This window comes from Oryctolagus cuniculus, chromosome X (assembly GCF_964237555.1).
Source record: "Oryctolagus cuniculus chromosome X, mOryCun1.1, whole genome shotgun sequence".
Taxonomy (NCBI): domain Eukaryota; kingdom Metazoa; phylum Chordata; class Mammalia; order Lagomorpha; family Leporidae; genus Oryctolagus; species Oryctolagus cuniculus.
Window position 1 is genome coordinate 107866032 of NC_091453.1, and position 17386 is coordinate 107883417.

Consider the following 17386-nt stretch of genomic DNA (forward strand, 5'->3'; position numbering starts at 1 on the left):
AAACCTTTGGAAGGATTCAGCAGGCTTGCTGGCCTGCAAGAAGAAAAAGCCTCCACTGTTTCCTGGCTCCTCTGAGATCAAAGGACAGCCCTTCCTGGGTGACTCCTGAGGGTGGGCTGGCTTCCATGCTGGCCGGCTCCCACTGGGAAAACCAGACTTGGAAAACTTCCCCTAGGTGGTCATCCTTTTGTCCTGCCAAAGCTTGGAGAGTTTTGCTGTGCATGGTAGGAACTCACCAGTCCTGAGCCTCTGTGCCTCACCTGCCTGAACCTGTCCCTTCCCCCAGTATGATCCTGTTTGCCCTGGGTCACCTGGGGACAGCCAAGATGTCCTGGGGCTCCCCATTGTGGTCTCAGGAATTCTGAGACTCTGCCTGCTCCACCCTGATCTTGTCTCAGTCCTGGTCTCCAGTTGCTTTCTTTTGTAGGGGGTGGGGTGCAAGGAAAGACGGCATCCCAGTATGGAACCTGAAAAATTTTTTAAGTTAAAAATTATTTATTCTTGGTGCTAGCACTGTGGCATAGCAGGTAAAGCTGCTGCCTGCAGTGCCAGCATCCCATATGGGCGCCGGCTGCTCCACTTCCGATCCAGTTCTATGCTATGGCCTGGGAAAGCAGTAGATGGCCCAAGTGCTTGGGCCCCTGCACCCACATGGGAGACCAGGAAGAAGCACCTAGCTCCTGGCTTTGGATTGGCCCAGCTCCAGCCATTGTGGCCACCTGGGGAGTGAACCAGTGGATGGAAGACCTCTCTTTGCCTCTGCCTCTCTATAACTCTGCCTTCAAAACAAATAAATAAATCTTTATAAAAATTATTTATTCTTATTATTTGAAACAGAGGGAGAGAGGGAGGGAGGTAAGAAAGGATGGAGAAAGAGAGAGAGAGAGAGCGAGCCATCAATCTTCCATCTGTTAGTTCACTCCCCAAACCCCTGCAACAGCCAGGGCTGGGCCTGGCTGAAGCCAGGAACCTGGATCTCAATCTAGGTCTTCCACATGTGTGGCAGGAACCTAAGCACTTGAGCAATCACTTGCTGATATCGGAAATGACCCCCTAAAATCTATATGAAAATGTGGTCCCTTAAGGTTCCCCAGAAGTGCCATCTTGGGTGCCACATATGTTACAGGAATTTGGGGTGCCACATGATATCACCATTTGCTTATTAATAAATCCCCAATATTAATAAGCCCAAGAGGGTTCTTGCCTAATATTTAGAGAAGAATTCTAAATACTGGCATAGATAAATGAGGCAGCATGGTACATTTTAAGCTTTTATTTAGTGAGAAAGATGCATAGGAGAGTGAGGGCTTTGTCTAAGAGAGAGAGAGGGGGGCTGGCACAGAGGGTTAACGCCCTGGCCTGAAACACCGGCATCCCATATGGGCACCGGTTCTAGTCCCGGCTGCTCTTCTTCCAATCCAGCTCTCTGCTATGGCCTGGGAAAGCAGTGGAAGATGGCCCAAGTCCTTGGGCCCCTGCACCCACGTGGGAGACCCGGAGCAATCTCCTGGCTCCTGGCTTTGGATCGGCCCAGCTCCGGCTGTTGTGGCCAATTGGGGAGTGAACCATCGGATGGAAGACCTCTCTCTCTGCCTCTCCTCTCTCTGTGTAACTCTGACTTTCAAATAAATAAATAAATCTTTAAAAAAAAGAGAGAGAGAGAGGTAAATCTGGGTTCATACCGAGCACCAGGAACCAGCCACCTGGAGGAGCATCTAGGCCAGGAAGCCTAGGACAGGTGGCCCGAGGGCCACATGCCATGGAGGCGCAGGGCTACAGCCAGCCCCCTCCTGGCTAGAGGCCAGGGAAAAGAAGAAGGCGGACACACTGTGTCCCAAGCTTTTAACCCACTTCCAAAGGAGAGTGGTTAATTAACGTGAATGGCTGGTAGGCACTCAGGTGTGGCCAGGTAGGGGCATGAGGTCACACAGGGGCGTGGTCTTCCAGTTCACAATCCTAATCAATTTTAACCTGTATGCCTGCCTACTTCACTGCTGCTTCCCAAAATGTGCATTCGCAGGAAGCTGGAATTGGAAGCAGAGCTGGGACGCGAACCCAGACAGTCCAATGTCAGATGCAGGTGTTCCAAGCAGCATCTTAACTGCTGTGCCAAATACCTGTCCTGGAGCAAGGAAATTGTAATGGGATCCTAGCACTTCCTGTTAGATGCTGGCTCTGAAACTGACCGATGGGAATGGCAGGATGGCACAGTGGCGCACAGGAGTCCCTCAGATAGAGGGAGGAGGGTGTGGAAAATGGGCTGGACCCAGAGCACACTGGGAGGAATGGAACCTAGGAGGCCAGAGAACCAAGAGACCCTGCTGCTGGGAGGGTGGTGAGGAGCAGTAGGATTCTAAGCCAGCTTCTAGGCTTCTCATTTGTCCTCATCGTGTCTGTAGAGTGATCCATGCTGGCCACCATCTCTTCTGATTATTATTACCTGTACCCTTGGGTCTCCACCTGTGCCTCAGAGACAGGACCTGGGGAAGTGACTCCTACCATTTGAATGCTTGTCAGGTGCCAGGCCCAGTGCTCAAACACTTTTATTTTTAAAGATTTATTTATTTATTTATTTGAGAGAGTTACAGAGAGAGAGAAGAAGAGACACAGAGAGAGGTCTTCCATGTGCTTGTTCACTCCCCAAGTGGCCGCAACAGCCGGAGCTGGGCCGATCCGAAGCTGGGAGCCAGGGGCTTCTTTCAGGTCTCTCACATGGGTGCATGAGCCCAAAAACTTGAGCCATCTTCTACTGCTTTCCCAGACCATCAGCAGGGAGCAGGATAGGAAGTGGAGCTGATGGGACTCAAACTGGAGCCCATATGGGATGTCAGCGCTGCAGGTGGAGACCTAACCTACTATGTATGCCACAGTGCCACCCCACCCCCACCTTTTTAAAGATTTATTTCAAACACTTGACATTCACTATCTCATCTGATGCTCCTTTAACCCTGTGAAGTAGGGGAATGATTTGCATTTTACGGGTAAGAGCATGGATATACACTGAGAGATTTAGTGACTTGTCCAAGCAAGATCTGTCTAACTTCAAGTCTGGGCTCTTTCTATATTATACTGTCTTTCTGGCTCCAGGAGCCTTACAGGGACTCCAGGTTTATTGCAGCCAGTCTCCCTGATGCACAGGGGCTTGACCAGAGGGCATTCAATATCCAGGAGGCCAGTGGGGGCCATTCCTCCTTCACAGGATGCCTCTGTCCTGTTACCTCCGCGAAGCCCACGTGGCTGAAGCAGAGCCAGCTCTAGGGCTAAAGGAGCACTTAAGATGTCCCGCCTCAGACAGCATCTGGGAAGCACCCTGGACTCTGTGGTGCAGCACCCAGTAGTTGCTCATTTGTCAAGCCGCCCTTCCCCCACATCCGATCCAGCCTGGGGGCTTCTTCCAGCAGAGCTCAAGGAGGCCCCAGGGCCACCATCTGGAGCTGGGTCTCTGGGGAGGGGTACCCAGCCCCGGGGGCAGCTGATGTGGCCCCTGAGTGTGTGCTGGAGGCAGGGCAGCAGGCCCGCAGATACAGAGAGGAGTGATTAGTCTCTTGAAATGCCTGAGGGGGCAGAGTAGCTGCCTCATCTCTTAGAGGCCAGCTTCCTCTGAGCACCCATCATCCCCTTTCTGGGAGGGGCCTCGCTCTCTCTGGAAGGGCTGGCCTATGCTCCAGACACACTTCCAAGACCCCCCCCCCCACCAGATCCCAGCATGATTCAAACAGAGCAGCCACAGGGCTTAAAGCTCTCACCTGGGGGGGCCAGCATTGTGGTACAGGGGGTTAAGCTGCTGCCTGGCACTGCAGCTGCTCTGCTTATGATCCAGCCCCCTGTTAATGCACCTGGGAAGGCAGTGGAAGATGGCCCCAAGTGTTTGGGCCCCTGCACCCACGTGGGAGGCCGGGAAGAAGCTCCTGGTTCCTGGCTTCAGCCTGGTCCAGCTACGGTTGTTGCAGCCATTTAGGAATTAAAGCAGTGGATGGAAGATTCTCTCTCTCTCTTTCTCTTCCTCCCTCTCTCTCCCTCTCTGTCTCTCTCCTCTCCCCTGCCTCTATCACCCTTCCTTTAAAAATAAAAAAAAAATCTGAAAAAAAAACCCACAACAAACCTTGGCCTGATTCCAAGTCCCATTGACAGTCCACACGCCTAAGAGCTGGTATTGGGGCAGCAGAACTGAGCTGGGGAGCTCAGAGATTCCCCTGAGATTAGCAGCTCTGAAAACCTGGTTCACAACCATCTGCATGAAATTAGTGGGGAGGGGCTGGCGCTGTGATGTAGTGGGTAAAGTTGCTGCCTGCATTGCCGACATCCCATATGAGCGCTGGTTCAAGTCCCGACTGCTCCACTTTTGATCCAACTCCCTGCTAATGGCCTGGAAAAGCAATGAAGATGATCCAAGTGCTTGGCCCCCCTGCACCCATGTGGGAGACCTGGAGGAAGCTCCTGGATCCTGGCTTAGGATTGGCCCAGCTCCGGCCGTTGTGGCCATTTGGGGAGTGAACCAGCAGATGGAAGACCTCTCTCTCTCTCTCTCTCTCTCTCTCTCTCTCTCTCTGTAACTCTGCCTCTCAAATAAATAAAAATCTTGAAGAAATTAATGGGGGGCCTGTTAAAGTAGATTCCAGGGCACCAGCCCTAACCACTCTGATTTAATGGATCTGGGAACAGGGCTCAGGAATTTGTATTTTAAAATTGTTCTCAGGTAATTCTGATAGGCCTCCAGGGGTGTGTGTGTGTGCAAGAAGGGTAGGGCTTCCTGATGAACTCTAAAATCAGAAACTAGCTTTCTGGAGTTAGAACTTCAACACCAGCTATTTGCACCCCAGGGCAATCTGGGTAATAGGCAACCTAGCCTTGGTGCAGTGGATCCCTCAGGGCCTAAACAGGATAAGAAAAACTGTTTCAGTCCTACCCAGTGTCCATGGGCTGCTCATTTGAAACGAGGAGGCATGAGCCTCTTAACCACGAGAGACACTTGAAGAGTAACCCTCTGTCTAAACACTGCCACGCTGTGTCCTGCTCTGGATGCAGATGGACTGACAATACAGTAAAGAGATTACATGTCCATCATGTGCCTCCTGCTGGTGAGATTAGGGAGGGCAAGATAGACAAACCAGGAGTTTTTCTGACTGGTACTGACCATTTCCTGGGATAGATGCCTAAGCAGAAGGAGCTAATCTTGGTCCCAACCTGGGTACTGCAATGCCTGAATCTAGAAAGCTTACTCTTACAAAAGGGCAAGGGCTCAGGGTACCTGAAGCTAATTCTGCCCAGGCACTAGTGCTGAACTCTCCTAAGGGAATTCTGTGGACCCTGGTAGGAGCAATTCACCTGGCAGCAGGCAGACAGAGAAGGTGGCATCGAGAAGCACTCCATACGCCCTTGGAGACTGACTTTGAAGCTGAGTATTGGCAAGCAGCCCTGGTGGTCTTAAGACAGATCGCCACAAGCATAGGGAGATTCCTCTAAACCATGATACAATTGCACTGGAAGGAACAAATGGCCCTCATGACCTGATTCTCCAGTTGGTCCTTGATCCCTAAACCAGAATGAGAACTTATCTTTCTCTAGTTCTCTCAGGCATGAGGCTAGTGGCCCATCTCTGCTGCATTCAAGACTGAGGTGGTAAATTAGATGACAGTTGATGTTAGATACCAGGGCTTGAGATGGTGGAATCATCTTTATTTTTTAAAAAAGTTTATTTTTTATTTGAAAGAGAGACAGGCAGAGAATCTCCCATCTGCTGGTTTGCTCACCGAGCACCCACGACATTTGGGGCAGGGGTAGGGGTAGGGGGATAGGCTGAAGCCAGGAGGCATGAAGTACATCTGGATCTCCCACATAGGTAGCAGGGACCAAAGTACTTAAGCAATCATCAGTTGCCTTCCCTGAGTGTGCATTAGTAGGGAGCCTGGACTCAAACCCAAGCACTCTGATGTAGGATGCGAATGTCCCAGATGGTGGTTTAACTGGCTGCACCACAACGCCGCCCCTGGTAAAACCATTCTGAGGTCAGGCTTAGGCCTGGAACTTGGGGGAAGGGACTGAGCCGGCATCTAAGGATCAAACTATCCTCCTAGGAGGAGAGGGCAGAATAGAGGGTATAGGGGGGTGAAAAAGCTACAAAGGGGCCAGCTCTAGCTGGAAATATTTTTTTAAAGATTTATTTGTTTATTTTGAAAGTCAGAATTACACAGAGAGAGAAGGAGAGGCAGAGAGAGAGAGAGAGAGAGGTCATCCAATGGTTCACTCCCCAATTGGCTGCAATGGCTGGAGCTGCACCTATCTGAAGCCAGGAGCCAGGAGCTTCTTCCAGGTCTCCCATGTGGGTGCAGGGCCATCTTCTGCTTTCCCAGGCCATAGCATAGAGCTGGATTGGAAGTGGAGCAGCCGGGCCTCAAACCGGCACCCATATGGGATGCCAGCACTTCAGTCCAGGGTGTTAACCCGCTGCGCCACAGCGCTGGCCCCTAGCTGGAAATATTTAAAATGAGATATTTTTAGAAGAGCTTCTTGCACCATTTGAGAGATGGGAAGAAATGACTCTCAGATCTTTTTCAGTTCTCCATTCCTATGAAGAGCAAAAATAGTGTGTGCATTGTTTCTATGCCTATAATGCACAGGAAGCCATATAATGCATATGCAATAATGAACTTTTAGGTCTCTGCATAAGGATTGCTTACTGGTCTGAAGATCAGTAGCCATCTTTGACTAGCATAGATTTTCTATTAAAGAAAATACTCTGATAATTTTTTTTTAAATTATTTATTTGAAACTGAGTTACACAGAGAGAGGAGAGGCAGAGAGAGAGATAGAAAGAGAGAGGTCTTCTATCTGCTGGTTCACTCCCCAATTGGCCACAACAGTCAGAGTTGCACAGACAAGAAGACAGGAGCCTCCTCTGGGTCTCCCACGTGGGTGCAGGGGTCCAAGGACTTGGGCCATCTTCCACTGCTTTCCCAGGCCATAGTAGAGAGCCGGACTGGAAGTGGAGCATCTGGGAGACCTGGAAGAAGCTCCTGGTTCCTGGCTTTGGATCAGCCCAGCTCCCGTCATTGCCATCAACTGGGGAGTGAACCAGCGGATGGAAGACTCTCTCTCTCTCTCTGCCTCTCCTCTCTCTGTGTAACTCTGACTTTCAGGTAAATAAATCTTAAAAAAATTGATTTAGTTCTCTGAGTGACCCCTAAGTGGCCTTATGGTCAATGTAGGTCCATTCTGATTTTTTTTAAGAGATACTCAACACAGCTTTATTTTTAAAGCTGAATAATTGGGGAAAACCTAAATTATCTTCCATTTTCATTTCTTCCTAGTGCCCTTTATATCAAAGGCATTGAATAAAGTATAATATAAAAAGTTTGTCCACAAACTGCATTTCACATATCATCTTATTTAAACATTACCCCAAACCCTTTAAAGATGATTTTCAATCCTATTTTACAGATCAGGAAACTAAGGTGATTTTTCCTTCTGAAAATGAATGGTAGCAGGAAGTACAGACTCTTTCCCATTACAGAAGCACCCTCTTACTGCCCCAGTTTTAGTCAAATCAGAGCATTTTTAGGGGCACAGCATGTTAAGCCACCACATTTGACACCAGTATCCCACATAGGAGCAACAGTTCGAGTCCCAGTTTTTTTTTTTTTTTTTAGATTTATTTTATTTATTTGAAAGAGTTACAGAGAGAGGTAGAGCCAGAGAGAAAGAGACAGAGGGAGGGAGAGAGAGAGGGAGGAAGGGAGAGAGAGAGAGGTCTTCCATCCACTGGTTCACTCCCTAAACGGCTGCAACAGCCAGAACTAAGCTGATCTGAAGCCTGGAGCCAAGAGCTTCCTCCCATCTCCCATATGGATGCAGAGGCCCAAGGACATGGGCCATCTTCTATTGCTTTCCCAGCCCATAGCAGAGAGCTGAATCAGAAGTGGAGCAGCCGGGACTTGAATTGGCACCCATATGGGATGCCGGCACGGCAGGCCAAGGCTTTAACCCACTGGGCCACGGCGCCCCCCCGCCCCCCAGTTGTTTGTTTTTGAGTCAACTCTCTGCTAATGTGCCTGACAGTATGTATGGATGATGGCCCTGCCACCCATGTGGGAGACCCACATGAACTTCTTGTCTCCTGGCTTTGGCCTGGCTCAATCTTGGCTTTTGCAGGCATTTGGGGAGTGACCCAGCAGATGGAAGATTTCTCTTTCCCTCCCTCCCTTTCTGTCACTCTGCTTTTCAAATAAATAATTTTTTTTAAAAAGAGTTAAGTTGGGCCAGCGCTGTGGTACAGTGGGTGAAGCTGCTGTCGGCAGTGCCAGTATCCTATACGGGTGCCAATTTGAGTCCTGGCTGCTCCACTTCCAATCCAGTACCCTGCTAATGTGCCTAGGAAAGCAGTGGGAGATGGCTCAAGTCCTTGGGTCCCTGCATTCATGTGAGAGACTTGGAAGAAGCTTCAGGCTTCTGGCTTTGGCCTGGCCCAGCCCCAGCTGTTGCTGCTATTTGGAGAGTGAACCATCAAATGGAAGATCTCGATCTCTCGTTCTCTCTCTGCCTTTCAAATAAATAAAAACAAATTTAAGTACATTAAAAAAATAGTTACTTCGGCCGGCGCCGCGGCTTACTAGGCTAATCCTCCGCCTAGCGGCGCCGGCACACCGGGTTCTAGTCCCGGTTGGGGCGCCGGATTCTGTCCCGGTTGCCCCTCTTCCAGGCCAGCTCTCTGCTGTGGCCAGGGAGTGCAGTGGAGGATGGCCCAGGTGCTTGGGCCCTGCACCCCATGGGAGACCAGGAAAAGCACCTGGCTCCTGGCTCTTGCCATCGGATCAGTGCGGTGCGCCAGCCGCAGCGCGCCTGCCGCGGAGGCCATTGGAGGGTGAACCAACGGCAAAGGAAGACCTTTCTCTCTGTCTCTCTCTCTCACTGTCCACTCTGCCTGTCAAAAAATAAAAAAATAAAAAAAAAATAGTTACTTCAAATTGTGGCTTTTAAGACACGTGATTCAATCAATGATTCAGACAACTGGTTAAGTAGGCTAGTTTCCAAGCTTGAGGTATCTGATTCACCAAGGGCTCTTACATTCTGAAGTTCTGAAGATTCACTAAATAGAAATATCCCACTGTATTCCCAACATTTTATCAAGGAAAAGAAACCTGTACAACTTACAATTTTTTTTAATTTTATTTTTTTTAAAAAGATTTATTTTCTGGGTCTCCCAAATGACTGGCAGAGGTGCAAGTATTTGGGCCATTGTCCACTGCTTTTCCAGGCTGGATTGGAAGTGGCACTGCTGGGACTCCAACCGGTGCTCATCTGGGATGTCGGCATTGCAGGTGGCAGCTTAACCTGCTGCACCACAACGTGGACCTTTCCTTCTATTTATAATCAATCTATTCAGGTAGATATATTTGGGAAGATGGCAAAGGGAGCAAGTAGAGTTAAGGAGAAAAGAGCAATTGCAAAGCTGAGTTACAATATCCCTAATCTCTGAGAAAGCAGGGTAGTTTTGAGTCACTTCAAAGTCCTACAAAATTCCTATATTACAACTGCTATTCACAATTACACATTTTCATAAAATTAATTGTATTAGGAGTGGGTGTTTGGCCCAGGACATGAGCACCCCTTTATTGGAGTGCTTGGGTTTGAGTTCTGGCTCCCTTCCTGATCCCAGATTTCTTCTAACATGTACCCTGGAAGGTAACAGGAAATGGTTCAAGTACTCCCATTCACATGGGAGACCCAGATGAAGTTCTGGCTCTTGGTTTTGGCCTGGTCCAGCCCTAGCTATTGTGAGCATTTAGGGGGTAAACCAGCAGACGAGAGATATCTCTGTCTGTCTCCGTCCCTCTGGCTCTCTGCCTTTCAAATAAATACAATTAAAATTTAAAAAGCTGATAGTTTGGATAAGTAGCCTAGGATTTCTGGAAATGAATTCCTGGTGATAATAACAAGTTTTCTTTAGAGAAGGAATTCTCTAAGCCCCCTCAAAATTGTTTTCCTTCAAAGAAGATAGGATTCTGTACTAGTGTCAACAGGCAGTGTCGTTGCAGTATTCAGATAGGAAAAGCCAGAGCTACACTCTTCCAACATTAGAGAATCACATGTAATTGAAGCCCTGTGATGAGATGTCATCCACCCAGCTATTTGGGGCAATGTATTTCAAGACCTGGGAGCTATAAGCCAAAGTTGTGAATCACCACAATGCTGATAGATTGCCACTAAAACTGTCAATGGGAAGATCCCCCTGAGGTGCAGTTTCCTGGTCTCCTTTTGGCAGTAGCAGCAGTAGTAATAGTAACAGCAGCAACAGAAGAAAACAGCAAGAATGGCTGGGGCTGTGGCAGAAGTAGCAGCAATGTCAGCACCATTTATTCAGTGCCTACTTTTTTTTTTTTTTTCAGGCAAAGTTAGACAGTGAGAGACAGAGACAGAGAGAAAGGTCTTCCTTTTCTGTTGGTTCACCCCCCAAATGGCTGCTATGGCCGGCCCGCTGCGCCGATCCAAAGCCAGGAGCCAGGTGCTTCCTCCTGGTCTCCCATGGGGTGCAGGGCCCAAGGACCTGGGCCATCTTCCACTGCACTCCCGGGCCACAGCAGAGAGCTGGAATGGAAGAGGAGCAACCGGGACAGAATCCTGCGCCCCACCTGGGACTAGAACCCAGGGTGCTGGTGCCGCAGGCGGAGTATTAGCCTAGTGAGCTGCGGCACCAGCCACAGTGCCTACCTTTCTAAAAAAAGATTTATTTTATTTGAAAGGCAGAGTTACAGAGAGACAGAGGCAGAGAGAGAGAGAGAGAGAGAGAGAGAGAGAGCGAGCACGAGTGAGAGGGCTGGTTTACTCCCCAAATAGCCCCAACAGCCAGAACTTAGCCCATCTGAAGCCAGGAGCCAGGAACTTCTTCCCGGTCTCCCACATGGGTGCTGGGCCCAAGGCTTGGGCCATCTTTCACTGCCCTCCCAGGCCACAGCAGAGAGCTCTATCAGAAGTGGAGCAGCCAGGACTCAAACAGGTGTCCATATGGGTGGCAGCTTTACCCGCTGTGCCACAGCATCGGCCCCCAGTGCCTACTTTTTGTCTAACTTTATACATATATACATATATAATACATATGAGGGTACTTCAAAATGTCTGTGGAAAATGGAATTAAAAGTTGATTTTGGCACAAAAAAATGAAATTCATGAATACTAGGGATCTTCAAAAAGTTCACGGAAAACACATTTGAAAAAGCTAGGTGTACCTGTCAAATTTTGCACCAAAATTAACTTTTTTTTTAAAAAAAGAGATCCATTTATTTATTTGAAAGGTAGAGTTATGGTGGTGGGGAGAGAATGAACCTTCCATTTGCTGATTCGTTCCCCAAATGCTAGGGCTCGGCCAGGCCAAAGTCAGGAGCCCAGAACTCAGTCCAGGTCTCCCATGTGGTTGGCAGGAACCCAAGTACTGCAGCCATCATATACTACCTCCCAGACACATTAGCAGGGAGCTGGATCAGAAGTGCAGAGAAGCCAGGACTCCAACTATGCACTCTCACATGGGATTTAGGTGTCCCAAGCAGTGGTTTAACCTGTTGTTTCACAATGTCTGCCCCTAAACTTTTTTTTTTTTTTTTAAAGATTTAGTTGAAAGACAGAGTTATAGAGAGGCAGGGCAGAGAGGTCCTCCATCTGCTTATTCACTCCGCAAACAGCCACAATGGCTGGAGCTGGGCTGATCTGAAGCCAGAAGCCGAGTTTTTTTTTTTCTTTTTTTAAAGATTTATTTATTTATTTTAAAGAGTTACACAGAGAGAAGGGGAGGCGCAGAGAAAGAGGTCTTCCATACGCTGCTTCACTCCCCAGATGGCCACAATGGCCGGAGCTGTGCAGATCCAAAGCCAGGAGCTTCTTCTTCTGAGTCTCCCACACAGGTGCATGGGCCCAAGGACTTGGGCCATCTTCTCCTGCTTTTTCAAGGCCATAGCAGAGAGCTGGATCGGAAGTGGAGCAGCTGGGATTTGAACTGGCACCCATATGGAATGCTGGCACTGCAGGCAGCGGTTTTACCTGCTATGCCACAGCACTGGCCCCTAAACTTATCTTTTCTCTTTTAATTCTATCTTTCCACAAACTTTTTAAAAGAAGATTTATTTCTTTATTTGAAAGGCAGAGTTAGATCTTCCATCGGCTGGTTCACTCCCCAAATGCTTGCAATGGCCAGGGCTGGGCCAGGCTAAATCAGGAGCCAGGAGCTTCATCTGGGTCTCCCACATGGGTGTAGGGGTCCCAGCATGGGCCATTCTTCGCTGCTTTCCCAGGCACATTAGCAGGGAGCTGGACCAAAAGTGGAGCAGCTGGGACTTAAACCAGTGCCCATGTGGGATACTGGCATCGCAGATGGTGGCTTAACCTGCTGTGCCAATGCTGACCCCACTACAGACTTTTTGAAATACCATCTTATATATATATTTTAAAGATCTACTTATTTATTTGAAAGTCAGAGTTACAGAGTCTTCCATCCAATGGTTCACTCCCCAGATGGCTGCAATGGCCGGAGCTGTGCCAATCCGAAGCCAGGAGCTTCTTCTGGGTCTCCCACGTGGGTGCAGGGACCCAAGGACTTGGGCCATCTTCTACTGCTTTCCCAGGTCATAGCAGAGAGCTGGATCAGAAGTGGAGCAGCCGGATCTCAAACTGGTGCCCATATGGGATGCTGGCGCTTCAGGCCAGGGCATTAACCCACTGTGCCACAGCACCAGCCCCGAAGTACCATCTTATATTAACTGCTTGAATTCCATCAATCCTATGAGTAGAGGCTGTTACTTATATGTTACCAATGAGCGAAGTGAGCACAGAGCCCCAAATCACACACGTTTAGTCATTGTAGGGCAGGAATTTCAGCAGAGGCAGTGTGCTGCAGAACTGGGGCTCTTAAACCACTCTGATATACTGCCCCTTTAAGGGTCAGAGCAGATTTACTGTGGAGTCAGGCAGAAAGATGTGTTGAAGCTGTTTAAGTAGGAAGTAAAACTTTATAGTACAGAACTCTTTCACAGATAACAGTAGGCTGGACCATGGAAATAAGTCCAAGAAAAGTAGGCAAGTGGGTAGATTAAGAAGCTAAGGGATGTGATCAGTGTAGCAGGTAAATCCAGCCTGTGTGACGCTGCCATCCCACATAGGCACCAGTTTAAGTCCTGGCTGCTCTACTTCTTCCGAGATCAGACGAGATCTGGCGTGTTCAGGGTTGCATGGCTGTAGACTGCTCCACTTCTGGTTGAGCTCCCTGCTAATGGCCTGGTATAGCAGCAGCAGATGGCCCAAGTGTTTGGGTCCCTGCACCCATGTGGGAAACCCAGATGAAGCTCCTGGCTTCTGCCTGGCTCAGCTCTGGCTATTGTGGTCATCTGGGGAGTGAATCAGCAGATGCAATAACTCTTTCAAAATAAATGAATAAATCTTAAAAAACAAAAACCGCTAAGAGATTAGTGTTGTGGTGCAGTGGATTAGTCCACTGCCTATGACACTGGCATCCTGTGAGTACTGGTTCATGTCCCAGCTGCTCCAGCTCAGATCCAGCTCCTTGCTAATGCTCCTGGGAAAGCGGCAGAGGATGGCCCACATAGTTGGGCCCTTGCATCCATGTGGGAGACCCGGATGGAATTCCAGGTTCCTGGCTTTGGCCTGGTTCAGCCCTGGCCATCAAAGCCAACTGGGGAGTGAACCTATGGATAGAAGTTTGCTCTGAGTCTGAAACATCTTGAGTTTGAAATCATGTGAAATGACCAAACCTCCTAATAAAAATAACTGATCTGTCCCAGTTATTTCTTAGGTGTGTACAAACACAACAATGAGTAGAAAACAGTAATAAGGAACACAGAATTTTTCCTGATATAATTTCTAAAATTACAAGAATATTCCTCTCCTCCAGTTATGTATTCCATCTTGCAAGTGATTCATGAACATGAATCAGAAACTATTTTTGTAAAGAGTATTTGAAAGGCAGAGTTATATATATATATATATATATATATATATATATATATACACACACACACACACACACACACACACACACACATATAAAACTTCCATTTGCTAGTTCACTCCTCAGATGGCTGCAATGACCAGGGCTGGGCCAGGCTGAAGCCAGGATCCAGGAGCTTCTTCTGGGTCTCCCACATGGGTGCAGGGGCCTAAGCACCTGGGCCATCTTCCACTGCTTTCCCAGGCACTTTAGCAAGGAGATGGATTGGAAGTAGAGCAGCTGGGACCAGAACAGGTGCCCATATGGGATGCTGGTTCTGCAGTGCCGGCCCTGAATCAGAAACTCTATTTTAGATCAGCATTCTCTTTAGGTTAACATGGAGAAGTTACTAAGCATTGGGAGAGCTCTTCCAGAGTCAAATAAGTGCCTCTAAGTTTTTACTTAGAGAATCAGACCACATGTAGCAGGAAAAATTCTACAATAACATATTTTACTTAAGTTTAACCCAGTGTTTCTTATTTGACCATGAGACATATACTTTATAAAGCATTTATAAGTTACAGATATTGGTTCTAGACCAAGACACCTTCTTTTATAGAAATGGAAGAGTATTGCAAAAGTACATGTAGAGAGTTAACTGTGGAGCCAGTCTGTGGCGTAGTACATAAAGCCACTACCTGCACATGCTGGTATTTTCAAGTCTTGACTGCTCCGTTTCCATTTCAGGTCCTTGTCAAGGTACCCGGGAAAGCAGTGGAAGATAGCCCAGGTCCTTGGGTCCCTGCACCCAGGTGGGAGACCCAGAGGAGTCTTTTTGGCTCCTGGCTTCAGCCTGGCCCCCAGACTCAGCTGTGGTGGTCATCTGGGGAGTGAACCAGTGGATGGAAGACCTCTCTGTCTCTCCTTCTCAAATACATACATTTTTAAAAAAATAAAAAGAGTTAACTGTGCCTAGGAGTGAGTAATTGGGACATTTCATATTTCCAGTGTCAAAGGAGTCCCTATTTTTGCTGTTGGGGGTAGTGCTATGTGATGCTGTTCTTTTTTTCTGCAGCCTTACTGTGGTTTAATAAATAAATACAAATGAATATTTAGGGTGTAAACGTGATGTTTTGACATAAATATACATTGTGAAGTGATTACCATTCTGTTCACGTTCTCCTAAGAACAAATTATAAGTGATGTTCAGGTTTAACCAAAATAGAATCACTGAATTCAAGAACCCTAGAACAAACTAGCAACTACTTTTTACAAATAGAGTACTCGAGGTTTCAGGGACACAGCCAATTTCTTGGTGTTCCTTGCACATCACAGGCTATGCCTCAGTCTCTACTGCTGATTCCTTATCTCCCTAACCTCTTATGGTTGGAACTTCCTAGAACTGTTTATGGAATTTGTCTTTTTATTTTCATTTACGAGAGCGGGGGTGGGGGAGGGAGGGAGGGAAACAATGAATGAGAATCTTCCATTCACCGATTTATTTTCCAAATGCGACAACTACAATAGCCAAGGCTGGGCTAGGCTGAAATCAGAATCTCTTAAATTGCATTCAGGTCTCCACATGGGTATCAGGGGCTCAAGCACTTGAGCTGCACTTTGCTGCATCCCAGTATGCACCCTTAGGAAGTTGGATATGGGATGCAGCATCCCAAACAATGGCTTAACCTGCTGTGCCACATCCCACTCTGAATCTTGCGACTTCTAAATACAAAACGTTACTGACAGCGTGGAACTCTCTCCAAAACTCTAGACTTGTATGTCTGAATGATTCTTTTATCCCCATTTGGATACCTTATAGGCATCTCAAATTCAAACATGTCCCAAATCAAGTCCCCATCTTTTCCAAATTGTTCCTCATTCAGCCTTTTCCATCTCAGTTAAGTCACACTATCTTCTCAGTTGCCCAGGTAACTGCGCTGTTCTCTATGCTTCCTTTCTCTGAACTGACACATCCAAACAACCTACAAATTCTAATGGCTCAACCTTCAAAATATACCCAATTGGGTCACTTTCCAGACTATTACTACCCTTATAGAAATCCGTATAGTTGCCTATAAAGCTCTGTTGTACATGGTCCACAGGACTTCTTAGGCCCATCTCCTATGTTTCACCCCCTCCCCAACTCCACTTGCAGCATCATCAGTCTTGTTGCTGTTCCTTGATCCAGGCATAAGCCTACTTCAAGGCTGTTTTCCTCCCACCATTATGATGGTAGCTGTGGATTTTTTTAAATTGAGATTTCCTTCATAACTCCTAATGTTTTTTAAAAAGTGATGTGAGAATTACATATCATAAAATTATTAATCACCTTAAAGTGAACAACTCAGTGGCAGTTAGTATATTCTGAATGTTATACAACCATTTTAGTTCAATTCCAAAACATTTTTATTACCCTCAAACAAAACCCCACCCATTAAGCAGTTACTCCCCATTCTCTTCTCTACACAACCCACAAAAACAACTAATCCGCCTTATCTCTCTATGGATTTGCTTATTCTATTTCACGTAAGTGTAATCATACTATGTGAACTTTTGAGATTTTCTTCCACTTAGCATGTTTAAGAGGTCCATACATGCTGTAGCATCTATCAGTACTTCACTCCCTTCTTATGGCTATATAATATTCCATTGTATGGATAGACTATCCTTCATCTACTAATGACATTTGGGCTATTTCCATCTTTCGGTTATTGTGAATAGTGTTGCTATAAAGATGTATGTACATGGGGCTGGTGCCATGGCTCACTTGGTTACTCCTCTGCCTGTGATGCCAGCATCCCATATGAGCGCCAGGTTCTAGTCCCGGTTGCTCCTCTTCCAGTCCAGCTCTCTGCTGTGGCCCGGGAAGGCAGTGGAGGATGGCCCAAGTGCTTGGGCGCCTGCACCCACATGGGAGACCAGGAAGAAGCACCTGGCTCCTGACTTTGGATTGGCGTAGTTCCAGCAGTAGCAGCCGTTTGGGGGGTGAACTAACGGAAGACCTTTGTCTTTAACTCTGTCAAAAAAAAAAAAAATGTACGTACAAGTATTGAGTCTTTGAATACTTTTGGAAGTATAATCTGCCAGTGGAATTGCTGGGTTATATGGTAATTCTATATTTAACTTTGAGGCATTATCATGCAGTTTTCCCCAGTGGCTGAACCATTTTAAAATTGCAAAAGCAATATATGAAGGTTCCAATTTCTGCTTCAGGGTTTTTGCATTTGTTCCTTCTAGAATGTTTGGTAGATAACCAAGTGGCTCACTTCCTCACCTCCTTTAGATTTTTACTCAAACGCCACCTTTTCAAAACTATCAACTTTAAAATGACAACATCCTAGTATTTAGTTTGTACACACTATCCCCTTACCCACTTAAATTTTCTCCATATTATTGATCACCATCTAACATACTATAAAATTTTATTTCCTATTGTCTACCTCCAACCTTTGAATATAAGCT